Source organism: Acanthochromis polyacanthus, chromosome 13 (genome assembly GCF_021347895.1).
Source record: "Acanthochromis polyacanthus isolate Apoly-LR-REF ecotype Palm Island chromosome 13, KAUST_Apoly_ChrSc, whole genome shotgun sequence".
NCBI lineage: Eukaryota > Metazoa > Chordata > Actinopteri > Pomacentridae > Acanthochromis > Acanthochromis polyacanthus.
The window spans coordinates 26,772,897-26,791,718 of NC_067125.1; the positions used below are offsets into that span (position 1 = coordinate 26,772,897).

Genomic DNA, 18,822 nt, shown 5'->3' on the forward strand with positions numbered 1-18,822 from the left:
ACTACATTTTCTGGGTTACCAAGTTCACAAGTCCTGTCTAATCTAATATACAATTAGTTGGCTAAAAAAGAGACAATAAAGCAATAAATACATGGCAAAGACACGTTGATTAGAAACGTATTTGTGATTCGTTCCACGCAATCTGACATTCCCTCGCACGTAACCTAGAATGTAGTTTAGTTGTATAGAAACATAAATTTGTGGAGACTCTGCTGCAGAAGTCCAGTTTTCTCTCAGACCATTTGAATTACAACAGGCTGAAAGGTTATTATGGAATTTTTGCCCAGTGATGCCAGAAAACTCCTGCCTGTTGGAGCTTAAACACAAAGATGGACAGATGTGAAAGACATCCAAACACATGACAGACTCGTCCGTCATCACACCCTGAGCCACAGGTCACCATGTAGAGATTGAGAAGGTGTACTCGAGACAGGAAGACACTTTGGATTTGTCTGCCTGTCAATATGTGTATGAATTTCAGGGATGTATTTTCTGCCGGGTTATCCTCGACGGGGCCTCAGATGACTTGAGCACATGCTGAGCCTTTCAGAAGGGCTTTTATTTTGATTTGTACCAGCAGGGGATGGAATGAAGCCTGCTTGGTCTCTCTCCATCCAGGCCCCTGTGGACCCATTAGAGCTGCGCTCCAGTCCAGAGATGAGACGCCACGGCGCTGATTTACTATTCAGAGGTTATTCATCGCCTGTGGATAAAAAGACAATTGAATTATGCTGTTGGAGGAGCAAAGACTGGGACCGAACAGTTCAGGATGGACGATCTGCGTGAACTGAGATGGAAAGACAAGAGAGCAGACAGACAGAAATGTCTGATCCTTCTGATTGCTCCAGGCGACTTCCTGCTTCTCTGATCAGCTTTTTGAGTCGATGAAAAACAGAGATGGGAGCGCTGCTTGCTGTCAAGGCTGCTGATATTTACTGAGATGTCAACACAAAGCTCAAGGTCACTGGTAAGATCTGAGCTTCGTCAACGTAATTGTGGTCTGCTGTGAGTCTCAAGTTGAATTCTTCCACAAAACTTTTGTTTGACACCTAGAAGATATATGATAAAAGAATCAGAAAATGATCAAATATGAAAATAATGAATAAGTGCCTTTCAACTCAATCACTTTTCAGTCTTAATGGAATAGAAATTTTGCTTTTTGAACACCTTCCTGCAGATGGTAAATATGCGATTCACAAAAGAACAGAGAGCTTTAGATTACTGCCTGTTTGTTTGTCTTGCTAATTATAAGAATTGTAATACATAAGGCAAGAAGATGCAAAATCTGTGGAATAAAGAGGGAAAATCTCGAGATTTAAACTTTAAGCAAGTAGTTTTGTAACTATTCAAAATTTCTGTCATTACAGGGCACACTGAACTGAAACTACTCAGCAACAATCTCTCATTTTGAGGACCTTATCCTGTAAGTATGTTTCACTCTGGGTGAAGTTTGGATTGTTGGGTTTTCTGTTGTCTGCTTGTAATTTGTAAGGTCTGTACCTTACTATGCTAAGCAGTTTGAGGTGACATATGCTGTGAATCTATATAAATAAAATTGAATTGAAAATTGAAGTTAGGGGGAGGATTCTGCAGCTCCTTATAAATGTATTGTGATTTTATCCAAGAACTATCATAGCCTCTGAAAGGGCAACACTCAACAACAAAAAGAGTATAGGCAAGACACATGGTTCTTTTATAATTATGAGTACCTATTATATCAGGAAAATGTGTGGTACTTTAGCAAACGCATCAGAAGACTGTTGAGCTGATATTCAAGTCAACAAACTCTATGGATTACACTCATTTATAACCTTTTGTAATAGTCACTATCATGCAACTCTACCTACAAAATTCTCCCACTGTCCAACATTAACCTGTATGCCACTCGTTCACTTGTTTATTTCAACACATGTTGAGAATTTAGAAATTATTTCAGCGCTCTCCTTTGTAAACTATAACTTTTCTTAGCTTTGCATCTGTGTGCTGCTTCCTTCTCCATCTCAGGGATTCCCACATTGTTCTCTTGAGGCATAATTATAGTTTAAGTGCGATAAAATGGTAAATGTTCCAGCCTTTTCCCTTAACTTCATGTCTTAGTGGCTTACCCATGAGGTGGCCATGGCTCAAGTGTTAGAGCAGACTGTCCACCAATCCTAAGATTTGTGGGTCGACCTCTACTGGATAGAAACTTGGGCAGTGTATATTCTTCATGATCCAGTGAAATTATTTGTTTGGGATATTGTCAATATTGTAAAAGGTGCCTTGCTTAATATGGGAGATGAAGGATAGTTTTTGATGACTTTCTGATCTTTAAACTGTTTAACAGCTCGGCATTAATCTTGAACTTGCATTACTTGGTTCAGGCAGCTTGAGCCACTGACTCTCTACCAGGGTTCACTGTTTGGCACATTTTGTGGAGAAATAAATCACATTTGCTTCTCCAGAGCCACAACACTAATTTATATTGGTGCACTCTCTATTAGCATGCACAAAAAAACTGTAGATAAGGATTAGTTTCACTGCATGCTGCAGGCTGTGATCTAAAGCTTTAGTGAAATCTTACATTTTTTTCTGCATATGAGCTACTGCAGCGATTAGTGCACATGACATCTCTATTTAATGGAGATCATGTCATATTTGTAAGGTGTCCAACATGTATCTGAAGTTTTTTGTTGCTGTAATGAAGCAAGAATGCTGTGAGGTCTGAAAGCTCAAAACATGGGTCACACGCCCAGCAGTAAAATTATTTCTTGGATGTTTTACTTCCTTCCCGTCAGTGACATCATGTAGTCTGTGTTGACCTTCCATCAGTGCAGCAAAACTAACATTTTTCTGCACATTTGTTACAGATCCGACACACAGTCATGTCTCAGGTGATATAAACCGTCATGACGAAGCTCTCCGCAGCCACATTCTCCGTGTTTCCTATTAAATCACTTTTTTAATCACTGCTGCAGAAATGCCTCTCCCAGATGAACCGAGGTGTTGGCAGAACATCCCTCGTTTTTCGAAGGACAGGGATGTTTTACTCATTTCCCATCATTCATTTGGGCCTCGCTGATATTAAATTGAAAATACACATTGGAATCCCGGGACACACAGATTGCAAAAATTTTCAAAACGTCAACAAATGGGAAAAACATTCAACAACACGAGTCACTGTGAGCGAAGTTTGTTGGGTGGCCTTTTGGCTCAGGGGGTGGCCCGGCATGGCATGTTATGAGTGTTGATTGTGTACAGTGTGAGTATCAATTGTAACACCCCCTCCTCTGTTAGCCAAGGGGAACATTGCTCCCCCGTGCGCCTCACCTCCCGGGACACAGAAGGTGAGCTGGATGGCGGCCCAGATAAACGTGGCGTCTGTTCCAGCTGGGGTTGTGTCAGGATCTCCGGGGCAGCGGGGACAGGCCCGTCTTTGTCCGACAGGAGCTGCGTGTGGTTCAGTATCTTTAGAGAGTCATAATCACATCGGCGATGAGGGTGTTAACAGGCCTCCACAGCTGTCAGTTAAAGCAGTGCACCCTGGGAATGCATGACGAAGGAACCGCTGGCCCTCGATGTGCTGGTTCACAGTACGTGTTAATCTCTGAGCACACACAGCATGCATACGTCCAGTCATCTCCGCGAGGGCGAAATGTTTGGACGCCTCATTTCTTGTCCAAACACAGCAGCAGCAGCACATCAGCAGCTTCGTAAGTCGAGTGTCTCGTGAAAAGCATCTGTTTGGGAACATTGTGTCAAAGGCATTCCAGGCATCGCTGTGATGTCTTTGCACAAACGCTGGACCACAGCAAATGACCGGATTCAAAAATAAACAACAAAGTGAAACGACAATGTAATTTCAGAACCACGAAAACATAACCCACAAAACATTGTCTCTCTTAAATCAATCCGGAAACATTCACTCTTTGCTGAACGGCCTTTTGATGCGAGGAGGATGACCTAAAATAGCCTGGTGGTGGTTAGACCTATGAGACATTATAGGGAACTCTGCTCATGACCCATGCCCAACTACCTCCTGTCCAGGTCTGATTCACGTTCAGGGGTCAGCGCTGCAGAGTATATATCAGGTTCTCAGTTTGTTGCTCTTAGCAGCTGTTATTGCATTCAGAGGACTGAACCGCCCCCGCTGAATCGCAGACATGAGGAAGAAGGACTTAGACACAGAACAGGAGGCTGGATCGTTATAAATGACGCTACCGGCCCGGCCCAGGCGGGAACACTGTAACTTCAGCCCCGTGCCAGGCGGTTTCCAGGCTGGCAGGCGAGCCAGAGCAGGCTAGGTGGTCCGGCCTTGTTTACCCCTTCAGCTGCACGCACAGGCTTGTTTAAACAAAGTGGGTGCCTTCTCTCGACCGTGGACGTCATCGGACCGGCGAGTGTTGATGTGGCCTTTTCTTGGAGCACCCTGGGCTGAATACTCCGGAGACGGAGCCAGCTGTGAGACCACTGCACCCCACGTCCCAGTTGTTTGACCAGATAACTGTTGGCCAAAAAGATGGTGGAACTGCATCAAACTCTTGGCTCCCTGGCTGCTCTGATTAACATTTGGATCCTAAAGTCAAACCCTTTAGCCAACAATTCAGCATTATTGCGCTCCACAGCACCGCAGCTCTTTCTGTGATCGCTTTAGAGCCACTGCGTCACCTGTTGCCTGTTTCATACAGGTGGCCCTTACTGAAGCAGTGCTCGCAAAGTGCAGCTAATATGAGAAATATCTTATGAGAGGGATGGATTGTAGTGATTTTTAAAGAATTGCCATATGTTGTGTGACTCAGTCTGAAAGCTAAAATCTGTTTCAGACTTCCACTAGACAAGCAGTGATTGTATCAAACGAACAAATGATTAAACAAAAATATTGTTTAAAAAAACATAGCAGAAATACAGATGCACACTAATGCTTAAAAACATCAAAAACTCTAAATAACTGGTCTTTGTTAGATGAAAACCTACGTCGTTTTAGAAATTCTTCAAACATCCCTCAAGAAAACTTTTTAAAGAAAATAATTTAAGATTCTTGAAATAAATTGAAGCAAATTCTTAATACATATGGCAAAGAAACACACACACAGAATAAACAGACATTTACAGATTCTTCAGATGTTACTTTTTATGTAATCAACTCAAAAAATAGATTCTGGGTTATGATTAAGGATTCTGGCTTGATAGATAGATAGATAGATAGATAGATAGATAGATAGATAGATAGATAGATAGATAGATAGATAGATAGATAGATAGATAGATAGATAGATAGATAGATAGATAGATAGATAGATAGATAGATAGATAGATAGATAGACTTCAGTAATCAATGGTGATGAACAGAACCTCGCCACAGAGCTTCAAAACTGCTATTCAGGAAACCTGTGGGTTCATACCATCTTTGTATACATTCACTGGTGTAACTACAAGATTTGAAGTGTCAGAATATTTATGAAACTCTGAAATTGTTGACTGCTGACCGCTCCCAATGATAATTTCTGATCTGGCTTACACTCTACAGGAGATTCAGACAGATTTACAAGGCTCATTTTTATGTTTATTTCTTTTTTTGAGTCAGTTTTTGCATCAAATTTGTGCAAAAATAAGTATTCTGCTGCTTTGCATACAGCTGTTATCACCAGATAAATGGTCTCAGCAGCAGAACCATCCAACATGGAACAAAATCCCTCCCTTGTTCGCATTAAAGCTAATTTTCCATCGAATCTATAAAATGCACAGAATGGCATTGTGCCCCGGACACTACTTTTTCCATTTTATTGGGGAATTTACAAGAGCGCAGTAGACGTTTTGACAAATTCAGAGTTCGGCTGCTCGAGTAAATTCAGTTCACCTCAAACTTTATCATGCTGAAGCCGTTAACTGAGGAATTTTAGTTGGAGAAAATCTCCGTCTGGCCAACCACTGTCACCAATCCAGGCCACATCCATATCAGTCAAGAGCAGTTGAAGGACTCATTAGTAGCTGCCATGAAGGCCACTTGGCTGCTCACTTTATCATTAATCAAAGCACTGTGTCCCTTAATGGCGACCAATAGAGTGTAACAAGCAGCAGTGCTATCTGAGCGCTTTGATCAAGCATCTGCCTGTTCTCTATCGCCCTTCTGGCCCCCGGTGGCCCCTGGGTGGCCCGTTGTCGAAGGCCCGGTTGGGTCCTTGGAGACTGGGTTTGAAAAAGGTGCCTATCTCACATGTCCTCCCCTCCTCCAGCACATGAAAGCTAACAGAGGGCACGCTGGTCTGATCCCAGCCACTGACATGAATTTTTGATCAATGGCTGGTGCCTCTGAAGGGTCTTTTCCAAAAAAACTGCTCCTCTCAGCAGCCTCCATGCCTCCCCACACTCCTCCCCTTTCCTCTCGCTCTAAAGCTTGGGCAACTCCAAATGTCAGTGATGTTAGTTTAGCCATTGTACACGGCTGGCCGCATCTGAATGGGTGACTTGTCCACAGGCCAGCCCCCTACAATGGCCTCCTTTCTCACTCTGACTTGTTCTCAGCGTTTTTCCCCCCTTCTCCATGAAGAGAGGGCTTCTCTCTCTCTCTGGCTCTCTTAGCTCCTTGGCTCCACCGAGGATCCCGGAGTTAAACTGGAGGAGAGGCTGCAGCAGAACGAGCGAGGGAGAGGGTGTGAAGAGAGGATGGAGGGTTGGAGGGTCAGTGGGGAGGTGGACCGTGACAGAGCAGTAAGCGGTTTTATAACCAGAATTGTTACAGTGCACTCTGCCAATAATTACCAGCACAGAGGAACGGCGGTAAATCTGGCTTTCACAGATCCGGCTAAGCTTGTTAGTGTGCTTAATCGGACAGGGAAAGAGTGTGTTGTGCCGCTGAAAGCTTCGGGCACTGAGAAAATGTGCACCCTGCTCCTCTAATGAAGAGTGACGAGAGGAAGATCGGGTGAGGAGGTGGGTGAGGGAGGAGGGGGAAAAAGTCATACATATATGGTGAATTTGCAGCTTGGGATGGGTTGAAATTCCTCATCTGTGAGAGAGCATTTGGAGGGTATGGATTGGCACTGAGGTGAAGGGTGAGCAGAGAGAAAGAAAAAAAGTTGGGAAGAAGTTTAGAGCCTTTATCAGGGCCTCTTATTTTGTAGGATGCAGCTGATTTGGTCAGTGGAGATCACAGAAGTTGAAGACACCTGTCAAGTTGCAAGTCCTGTTAAAGCTGTGTGAATGGTGTTTCTGTGCAGTTTCATCACTTAAACTAAACATATGAGCCTAAATATAAATAATAAAGCTGCAATGCTCTGTAAGACCTGCCTTTTATTTTGTAGGAGGTAAACAACTGATTGGATTGTTGGAGATCAAGATGAGTCTTGAGGCAGTTGAAGTTCAAGCCACCAGCCAGATTTCAAGTCCAGTTTAAGTTGTGTGAATGGTGTTTTTATGCAGTTTTATCTTTTAAATTGACAACATGAGCCTAATATTTAATATTAACACTCTGTAAGACCTGTCTTTCATCTTGTAGGAGGCAGATGATTTGGTCGTTGGAGGTCAGTGTTGTTCAAGATGAGTAAATGTTCAAGCCACTCATCAATCTCAAGTCCAGTTTATGCACATGGTGTTTTAATGCTGGTTTGTGTCTTCCAATATGAGCCTAATATTTAATTTTAAAGCACTGTAAGACCTAGCTTTCCCTTTTAGAAGGTAGATAATTTGGTCGATGAGATCTGGGTTGTCCAAGATGAGCAAAGGTTTGAGCCACCTGTCGAGTCTCAAGTCCTGCTAAGGTTTTGTAAAGGTAGTGTCCACAGATATGGACCCGTACCCGTAGCCTGTGGCCTATGGATACGGCACTTTCCCTTACTATAAATATTAATGAGACTTACAGGAATATTAATGAGCCGGCTGATGAACGCGCTTTGTGATTGGCTGGTAATCCGACGTACATAAATATTAATGAGCCGGCTTGGTAATCCGAGTGATGAAGGCGCTTCCATGATTCGAGGTGAATCTGCGTGCCGAGCCTGTCATGTCAGTCATCTGCTGTTCTCTTTTGTATCATGTATAATGTCTTATAAATATCATTATCTGACTTTTTCACGGACAGCGATTTGGGGGTTGAAATCAGCACTACTATTAAAAATAGCAAAACTTTTTATTCACGTGACCCTGTTCTAATAAAGCACAAACAGCAAACAAAACAAATGGCGTAACTAACAGCCAGCAAACTACAAGTATTTTTTTTACCTTCAAAAGTAGCGACAGACTATTACATATTAACAACCTGAACAAAACCCTGACGTATTTTCTACGTCTGTCAACACAGACACTGCACGTCAGTCACTTTAATGTTAGCGGACTCTGTTGAATGGCTAAGTTACATCACCACAAACAAATCTCACAATATCACAGTAAATCGAGTTTGTGTTTTTTTTTAATTCATGCCGAATTAAAGAGCTGCTCCTCACCATTCACGAGTGTTTGTTTCATATTCGACATCCTTAACTTTATCTTGTAAATTAGCGTCCGAAATTAAATGGGAACATTTGCAATGGAGTTCGTCAGCCGCTTCCACCACTGAACGCGGTAAACTAATCAATAGGAACTGGACTTCAAACAATTTAGACACGGCGTCTAAAAGCGTAAAAACTGCAATGTCTAAAGTGTGAGAGGAGACGGTGTATTTTTGGTTAAATTATACAATGTTCGCCGTCAAAGTCATTCATATAAACTGCCTGTAATGTGCAGCAAATAGTAGTTAACTGGCGCCAGCTCTTCAGTGACCTTAACGGGTCCGTACCTCTAGTACACCTTTAGTAAATGTGTTTTTATGCAGTTTTGTGGCTTTTAAACTCCCAATATGAGCCTACAGTTCAAATATTAAAGCTGTGAGGTTCTGTAAGACCTGTCTTTTAGTTTGCAGGAGGCAGATGAATTGATTGGTGTCCTGTCCGAAACGAGTTAAAGTTTAAGCCACCGGCCACGTTTCAGCCCAGTTTAAGTTCTATGAATGGTGGTTTTATGCAGCGTTGTGCCTTTTAAACATATAATTTTAGCATAACATTTCATAATAAAGCTCTGCAAGACCTGCCTTTTGTTTTGTAGGAGACAGATGACTTTATCGGTGGACATCAGGATTGGGAATGGGGTTTTTAAGATGTTTTGTGGGTTTTAAATTTAAAATATGAGCTTAATATTTACATAAATAAGCTGTGAGCCTTGCTTTTCAATTTTCATTTTCACATCCTCTTTGGTGGCTGCACAGTGTCGTAGTGGTTAGCACTTTGCCTTGCGACAAGAAGATCCCTGGTTTGAATCCCGGCCTGGGCCTGGGATCTTTCTGCATGGAGTTTGCATGTTCTCCCTGTGCATGCGTGGGTTTTCTCCGGGCACTCTGGCTTCCTCCCACAGACCAAAAATATGCTGAGGTTAATTGATAACTCTAAATTGCCCGTAGGTGTGAATGTGAGTGTGACTGTTTGTCTGTATATGTCGCCCTGAGACAGACTGGCGGCCTGTCCTGGGTGTCCCCTGCCTTCACCCGAGTCAGCTGTGATAGGCTCCAGCACCCCTGGCGACTCTAGTGAGGATAAAGCGGTGTATAGAGGATGGATGGACATCTTCTTTGGTATTTTGTAAGCTGAGTGTTAACTGAGGTCTCTAACTGCGTTCAGAGAGACTGAAAGTTTTCACCTCATGTCACTGGGATTGTTTGTACAGGCCGTGCTGATTCACCCTAAACAACCAACGTACTAATTGGACAGACAGTGGCTGCATACTATAAGGCGAAGGATTGAGTGTATGGAGTGTGCCTTCATGTGTCTCTGAGCTGCTTCGGCCTCTGGCTGATCTCAGAACTCACCAGGAACTCCAGCTGCTTCTGTTATTTCCTTCAAGTCTCTCTCCAGCTCTATTCCCCCTCTTTGTATATTTAGGAGGCTGTTTCATAAAGCCCCGAGTGCAAATTTCTTGACTCCTGTGGATTTGTCTTCGCCTCAGTTTAGCGTGAACCCTCGTCGTTTCTTTTGACCGGATGTGATCACGCTCTTTGCAGTTTCCCAGCCTTTGTTTTTATGATGCAAGTTTTTAGTCTTCCACACCTCCTCCACCCAAAACTGACCCTATCGGCACCGCTTTCCCTCACCATCCGCTGACATAATTATTATCATTAAATACTCTCCCTCGCTCCCCATGGGGAACAGATTTATTTTAGCGTGTTAAAAGAAAAAACAAAAGCGAATGTAATATTTTCGCGAGCAGCTGCTGGCTGGGCCGCTGCCAGAGAAAGACACACACTCCAACACACACACACAAACATAACTTACAACTTTTTCTCAATGAGGTTTTTATTGACACCGAACATCTGGAGCAGAGGAGGCGATGACGTTTAGAGGAAGGAGAGGAGAAGTCACATGCTGTCAGTGACTTTATTTCTAACGAATGAGGTCATAACTTTGAATTAAATTGTGAGAATCTTTATAAATTCACTCATATACAAAACCGACTCTTTAAATAACAAAATCTGCCGGGATTCAGCTGCTAGTTTGACAGCTGAACATGAAGTGGAAGCCCAAACATTTCACAAGAATGCTTCACACACACGACCGCTTTTTTTTAAACAGCGACTTTAAGACCTTTCAAACATAGCTTTGGTGTTTGCAGTGTGTGTAAACCCGGTGTGCTGCCATCTACCGACGCCTCTACCGGACTGCTCTGAGCTTTCGGGGTCGGGTATGTCCACATCTGGATGGCACATGGCTATCGAGACAGATGTACGAGGGGGCGAGGGGGTCACCTGGGCCCTTTAATTCAGATTAAAGAAGAGAAGTGAAGAACAACAGAGACGAACAAACATCTGTGGCGTTGAGTGATCGGCGTCGCTCAGGTGTGTGATAATGTTCGGGCTGATTGCAGGAACAGTCACAGAAAGCTGCGTGATGATCGAGGATTTACACTCAGAGTTTACTGCAAAATGTAAAAGTTCAGCTCTTTTACTGGGGATTGTTATAATGAACACAACAGTCCCAGTTTAAACGCACTCGACGTGCCGCTTGTGTCAAGTCTTTGTTCCCACTCGCTCTGCTCAGACATGTTGCTCTCTCCCTCCCCTTAAATTCCCTTCTTTCATGGCAAGGTCAGAGGTCAGGGACTGTGACCTACCCTGGGGGTGGGTGAAGGACTCCCCTCCCTCGCTCTTCCTCCAGAGATGGGCCGCGCCTCCACATCTCTTTATTTTGTATACACCTGAGTCCCTCATTCTGTCTCGGATCGGCTGACAGAGTGCAGAAAGAGCCGCCGTATCCGGTTTCCGAGGTCGGGATTGTTGGGTTGGATCGATAAGTTATGTGAATGCAGGAAAACAAAGACTTTTCGAATAATGCAGTGAAAAATGAGTGGATCTAATGGTGCAGGTGTAGGATTGGTGTGGCTTCTGCTGCAGGAAACTCTTCAAATTTCACACATCCTGCAAAAATTACATGCAGAAGACGGTTCTAAAGAAGGTTTTACCACCATAACCTCTCTTTTTAGAAGGTTACGATGGCAAAGCAGCATCAGACAGAGTGTGACTGTTCTCTCCGGACTCGTACGCTCGTGTGTTTTGATGCCGAACACCGTCCACTGCCTCTCTTTGGCTCTGCATCTACAAGCGTGTTGGCTCAGAGCTACTTTCAGTTCCATTACACTCGACTTGTGTCCCGCTCGCTCGGTCCAAAGCAAAGTGTTGCTGGATCCAGATTCAGCTACAACAACTCGCCTCCTCCTCACTCCTCACTCTGCATTTTGACAAGCCAGACAGGCAAAGTGTTTGGGACGAAGCTGGACTCGTCTCAAGCTTGTGCCTGTAGTGATCTGGAGGATTTTGGCGTCTAAGAGCAAAAGTGTTTCTCAGCAAAGCCTGCTTTCCTACTCAAATTTTGACAATGTGAAGGCTGTGAAACCAGTATTTATTCTTCAGCTTTCCTTTCCTTTTAGCTCACCAATGGAATTTCCAATCATTCCCCCATTTTTTAAAGAATATTTTGTGATGTTTAGGCACAGATAAATGAAATGGATGTCGGTCTGATCCAGATATTAGTTACAGTGAAGAAACTCAAAGCATCAAAGTGTTTAAATCTAAAGTCCAAATCAAAAGCTGTTTGAGTTTGACATAATTTAGGCAAACTGCCGTCTTCAGGTAAACTGTAAAAACAGATCTGTAATAAAACAACAACGATGACCAACATCAGCAAGGATGCTAGAATAAATCCGTCTGAAATGATGGAATTCTGTAATGTTCAAAAATTGTCGAAATGGTGAAAATTAAGGCAAATATCTGTAAAATAATTAGATGTTTAGCTGAGCTAAATACTAAAAAGCTACTAAAAACTGTAATTATATAATCACATTTGGTAAAAGAACGATTTATCAAAAATGCAGATGCAATACAATTTTACTTGATATTTACTTGAAACTATTGGAAAATTAACAAAACAAGGAAAACAGCTTTTTGAACAACGTTCAGTTATTAATGTACAGAATTTTTCTTTTAAATGACAGGAAATATCTGTTAAATGACAATAATTTTTGCTGATTTAACAGTAAAAAGGATAGTTTTAAGGGTAAATGTTGTAAAAGAACAAATTATCATTTGTGAAAATATTGATTTTTGAAGTTGCTGTTTATTGTTTAGGATTATTTTTCTTGTTTTTGTAAATTAATAACCTTTCCTCTGATTTTACTGGATATTTATACACAGAGAAAAGACACTGATCTCAGTTCAATTCACACATTACAGTTGCATATTACAGTAAATCAGAAAATGCTCTCAAATACCAAAGTATTCCCTTAAATCTAAGTATGTTTTTCATCATTAGTTGATCAAAATCTGTCCTCTAAGCAGCTGCCATGCTTCATGGTTCACTGTAAAAACAAATCCACCAAAAGAAAAAACAAAAAAATGGAACTGGTGATATTCTGCAGTGTTCACAAAACGTAGAAATAGTAACAATAACGGCAAATATCTTTAAAATAAGGATTTTTTTCTTGATTTAAATACAATAAAATGTCATTTTATAGTCGCATGTAAGAAGGAATCCCCTTTATAAATATACAGATTTTTGAGGTCAAAGGTTGTAAATTCATGCTTTTTTTCTCTGATTTTACTGGATGTTTATACACAGATAAATGAAACTGATCTCAGTCTAATCCAGATTTTCCAACAGCAACAGACTTGAGGTTTCGGTTCCCTGTAGACTGTGGGTTTGCGAGGTTTTATGAGCTGGATATGAGCTTGTGCCCCTCAGCTGGTGGCATTCCTTTCCTCCTCAAATGCAATTATCTTTTCCCATTTGTCTGTTTTTGTTTTCCCCCCGTCCGTCCCTCTCGTGCTTATTTCCTGTTTTGAGCTGTGCCAGACTTCCAGCCCTCCTCCCAGAAGTATGAGAGCATATCTGTTATTTACGGCCCCCGGGGGGATACCTGTCATTCCCACTGCTCCATTGTGATTGCCATGGCGACACCCGGATTCCTGGGAGCTCAGGTCCCGACCTCCACCCGCTCCGCCGTAAAGCCCCGACCCCTCACCCCCACACCTGGGGACACAGGTCACCAAACTTATTGCTGTTGATTAGCGGGTTGGAGGAGGAGACGTGGAAAGGAAAAACAAAGATATAAATCTTCCATCGGGCACCAACAGTTCTATAATCCAACTCGCATTACAGTGACCATTAAAAATGAGAGGCTTCTGGAAAAACTGACAGAACAGAAAGTTTTCATGAAGCACTATCAGAGGAGCAACTTGATTTAGGCAGCCCAAAATATTATTAATCACTTTACGCTGAATAAATGCTCCCATAAAGGTTTGAGTTCATGTGCAGTTTAGCTTAAATCTTCACCTGATTTTTCTTTCTTTCAATGTGTTTTTATTAAGATTTGTCTTTTATTCATTGTGGATTGTCATTTATAATCTATACAGCGCTTTGGTTCAGCTTGTGTCATTTCAAATGTGCTTTATAAACGAATTTGACTTGATGTGACTTCATTAACCTGCCTCATCCTTCATTGTTTCAGATGTTTTTGAATTGATCTCTACCTGCTCGTTTAACATTTAAAAATGCACTTAGGGACACATCACAGGAAAACAGGAACCTTCAGAGAACCTTCAGGGAATGTTTCTTGTTCAAATTAGATTTTAGAAAATTAAATTACGGTAATGACACTATAATGATTCCGTAAACGTTATTTTTTACTGAATTTGTTACAGCGAGGCAAATTAAGGTAATTTTTTCTCAAATATCAAAGTGCTCTTTTCAGTCTGAAGGTTTCATTTTTGTAGTTGGGGAAAAAAAGCTGTTTCAGTTTATTACCTTAAGCAAGCTGGCATACTCATGGTACACTGTAAAAATAAATCCTGTAAAAAAAAAAAAACTGAAAATCTGTCACCACAGTTACCAGAAAACAGCAGATTTAGGTACTGTAAAACCGTGTAATTTTGCAGTCAAACTTGATAAAAGAAAAAAATACCACTTGTACAAATATCAGCATTCTTTCTTTTTAATGTGAATGCCATTTGAAATTGTAACTTTTTTAAGCATTTTTTTACAGTCAACATCTAAAATAATACTTTTTTTCCTGTGGTTTAACTATATATTACTTGTAACTTAAGACAGGAAAAATACATAAAATATCAGTTAAAAAACATTTCAGTCCTTAATATTCATCATTTTTCTTTGAATAACAAATATGGATATTTTTCACTGACTTACAGTAAAAATAGTGTAATTTTACAGTCCAGTGTTGTGAAAGAATAAATGCCTTTTTTTTTGTAAAAATGATGTGATGTGGACATTATTTACTATTTCTGCCTGTTTGTTTATAGGAAACATGACATTTTTAGCTGCATATAATAATGATAATAATAAAAATGGTAATTAATACTTTTTTTGTGATTTTTGTGTTGGTAAAGTCTATCTACCAATACAAATAATAGTAAATATCTGTAAAATTATATTTTAAAAAAATGTAATTGTACAGTCAAACATGGTAAAAGAATGCATTACCATTTTTAAAAAATACAGATTATTTACAGTTTTTTGTGTGTGTTTTGTTTTTAAACAATGAACATGTAAATTCATGCTTTTTTTCTGTGATTTTCTGGTTATTATGTGTAAAACAGCAGAAAATCTATAAAATAACAGTTTAAAAACTATTTAAAAACCCTACGCTTTCCTACAGTGTAAATCTTTAACTTGCTTTAATATCTGAGGATTTGTCTGATTCATGTGTCTTTAATTTTGACTTTACATTCATTAATTCTGAATATGTTTGAACATGTTCTCTCTGTAATGTGAGCTGGAAAAAAGCCTAATTTCTCATCTGTTTGTTTCTCTCTACTTTATAGCTGTGGACCTGTTGCCATGGAAACAGCAGCAAGGAGAAGACACATGACCTTGTGTGGGAGTCATAGTTACAGAGTTACAGACTTTTATCTGTCCACTTTAAGGATATAGTCTAATAGTTAACACTCTGGTATCACCCAGCGGGGGATTCATTTTCTCCTCCACGTCTGATTCCTGCTGCTACTGTTACTAAAACCCATCACATGTCGACTGTTAACAGAGAAAAGAAACTGTTGGAGGCGCCGTGGATGCAGAAGAGTCCCGTGACTGTTAACATTTAAAGTTGGGCTGAATTAACCCTGCAGCTCCTTCAGGCTGCATTAGTCCATAATTACATGGTTTCATGTTTTCCCTTCGCTCACATTTTGCCTCGTAATGGTTTACTTCTGCAAATATTTTAGTCCAGCTGGCGCGAGAGTGTAACTGTAGAAGGTGAGCGCTTTCTCGTCTGCTCATGAACATCTGAGAGAAACCCCAACACGGCGTAATAAAGCCAAGAAGAGACACGATCAGAGAGAATAACATGTCAGGATTAGAAATAAGAGAGAAATGTTGTCGTAAAATCTGTTTCAAGGCATTTTCTTTATTTGCACCTGCGGTAACACTTTATAATAACTATACACTATTAAGCATTAGTTAAGCATTGGTTCAGCATAATTTCAGCATTAGTTAATCCTTAAATCCTCATGAACTCATCATGAATTCACCATTAGTAATGCATTACAAAGCATTAGTAAAGACAGTTTTAAATGTTCAACTAACACATTATTAAGCATTAGTTAAAGATTAGTAAAGTGCTTAATTCATTGTTAACTCATCATTTGTAACTAATTAGTTATACGTGCTTAATTAATCATGAATTCATGATCTGTGTGGCATTTATTATGCATTACTAAGCACTTAATAAATCCGGTTAAAAATGTTTTGTTGCTCATTGATAACCTCAGTTGTTAATACTTTATAAAGGGTTAGCAACTGTGTTAGTATATGATTTACAAACACATATTCATACTCCATGAATAACTTATTAATGCGGTTACTACTCATTAGTTAAGTATATTCCGTGAGTCCATCTAAAGTGAGGACTATCTATGCTTTATAAAGCATTTATAAATGACACAGAAGCAAAGATATACAAAGTGTCAGTTTTATTGGTCCCAAACAATACAAGCTCTTTTAAATACACACTTTAAACAAATACAATCTATAAGATTTCAAGTAAACTTGACAAACATCTTCAATAACAACAGTCTGTGATCGTATAAAATAGAAAAATAAAATACAAGCTCTTTTAAATACACACTTTGCAATCCTTAACATTTCAAGTAAACTGGTGAACTATCTCTTCAGGGCACACACACACCAGAGGTAAGTGGCTGCCTGATTCTGGGATTCCGCCAGTGCATTTCAGTGGTGTGCCCTTGAAGTGCACAAAGTGCTTTACAGTAAAACAAATATACCGTTTTCAAATATTGCAAGATAACACTAGATAATTTCTGCAACCTGTTTGCCTCTACGATCAGCTGCCATCTCCCCAGCGTGATATGGCTCTCTCTCCGACTTCCGCATTTCAGAAAAATTAAAAAAAAACCCGCGCGGTCTCGCTTTCCAGAACCGCGGAGGAGGCTGGGACTTGTAGGACTCTGGGACTCTGGGATTTTGGAGCATGCGCACTAGCATTTTTGACGGTAAGAGCATGCGCAGTAGAGTCCTACACGTCCCAGAGTCCTACAAGTCCCAGCCTCCTCCGCGGTTCTGGAAAGCGAGACCGCGCGGTTTTTTTTTTAATTTTTCTGAAATGCGGAAGTCGGAGAGAGAACCATATCACGCTGGGGAGATGGCAGCTGATCGTAGAGGCAAACAGGTTGCAGAAATTATCTAGTGTTATCTTGCAATATTTGAAAACGGTATATTTGTTTTACTGTAAAGCACTTTGTGCACTTCAAGGGCACACCACTGAAATGCACTGGCGGAATCCCAGAATCAGGCAGCCACTTACCTCTGGTGTGTGTGTGCCCTGAAGAGATAGTTCACCAGTTTACTTGAAATGTTAAGGATTGCAAAGTGTGTATTTAAAAGAGCTTGTATTTTATGTTTCTATTTTATACGATCACAGACTGTTGTTATTGAAGATGTTTGTCAAGTTTACTTGAAATTTTATAGATTGTATTTGTTTAAAGTGTGTATTTAAAAGAGCTTGTATTGTTTGGGACCAATAAAACTGACACTTTGTATATCTTTGCTTCTGTGTCATTTATAAATGCTTTATAAAGCATAGATAGTCCTCACTTTAGATGGGCTCACGGAATATACTTAACTAATGAGTAGTAACCGCATTAATAAGTTATTCATTGAGGATGAATATGTGTTTGTAAATCATATACTAACACAGTTGCTAACCCTTTATAAAGTATTAACAACTGAGGTTATCAATGAGCAACAAAACATTTTTAACCGGATTTATTAAGTGCTTAGTAATGCATAATAAATGCCATACAGATCATGAATTCATGATTAATTAAGCACGTATAACTAATTAGTTACAAATGATGAGTTAACAATGAATTAAGCACTTTACTAATGTTTAACTAATGCTTAATAATGTGTTAGTTGAACATTTAAAACTGTCTTTACTAATGCTTTGTAATGCATTACTAATGGTGAATTCATGATGAGTTCATGAGGATTTAAGGATTAACTAATGCTGAAATTATGCTTAACCAATGCTTAACTAATGCTTAATAGTGTATAGTTATTATAAAGTGTTACCGCACCTGCTTTTTTTTTTACCTCTTATATTCTCAAATCCATGCTTTCCTACACAGAAGGAGGTCTTAACAAGAAGAAAGTACGAGTTATGACATCACAAAAGGCTTTTTGTAAGTGAGGATCACACCTTTTGAATGCATCATTTCATGTCTTCTGTCTGTACAAAACATCTTACAACAGATTTCTTAATTGAAGATGTTTTTATGTTTAACTTTAATGAAAAAATATTCAGTGTTTCCTCGTGAAAAGAGGGACAGTCTAGATAGATAGGTATCGAGTAGCTTACACATGTTAAATTTATGGAAAATATGGAAAATAATGTACAAAATGACGTGTGATTAATGTGCAAAACGTTGTAAAAAGTTGCAAAAATTTCTGGTATTTACAAATTTCTTGGGCTCTGTACTAAATACGGTGGTCAGATAGCTAACTGTGAAGCCAAACTGATCAAAGAATGAAAAAATACTCAAAAAAAAGAGACTACAAATCTTATTTTATATAAATTTTTTAAAAAAAAGCACAAATACAAAACGAAGTTGTTACATGCTGACTGGTCTCTTTAGTGCTTGAGCACAAAAGTCGTGATTTTTTCAAATTTTCTATTGTTTTTCAGACATTTTCTTTCTTAATGTCTTATAGTTTTTGCACATACTTTACATTATGCTACATGTACTGTACGAGCATGTGATAATTTTGTAAAATACAAAAAATTCTGTGCTACTTGATG

General features: G+C 40.0%; 1 long non-coding RNA gene across 1 annotated transcript; it reads left to right on the forward strand.

Annotated features, from left to right (window-relative positions):
* Window positions 1-621: 621 nt before the first annotated feature.
* On the forward strand, window positions 622-15,917 carry LOC127536678 (uncharacterized). The gene is made up of 3 exons (XR_007945775.1): window positions 622-967; window positions 1,368-1,423; window positions 15,329-15,917. It is a non-coding gene; the product is annotated as an uncharacterized LOC127536678 (long non-coding RNA).
* Window positions 15,918-18,822: the final 2,905 nt, after the last annotated feature.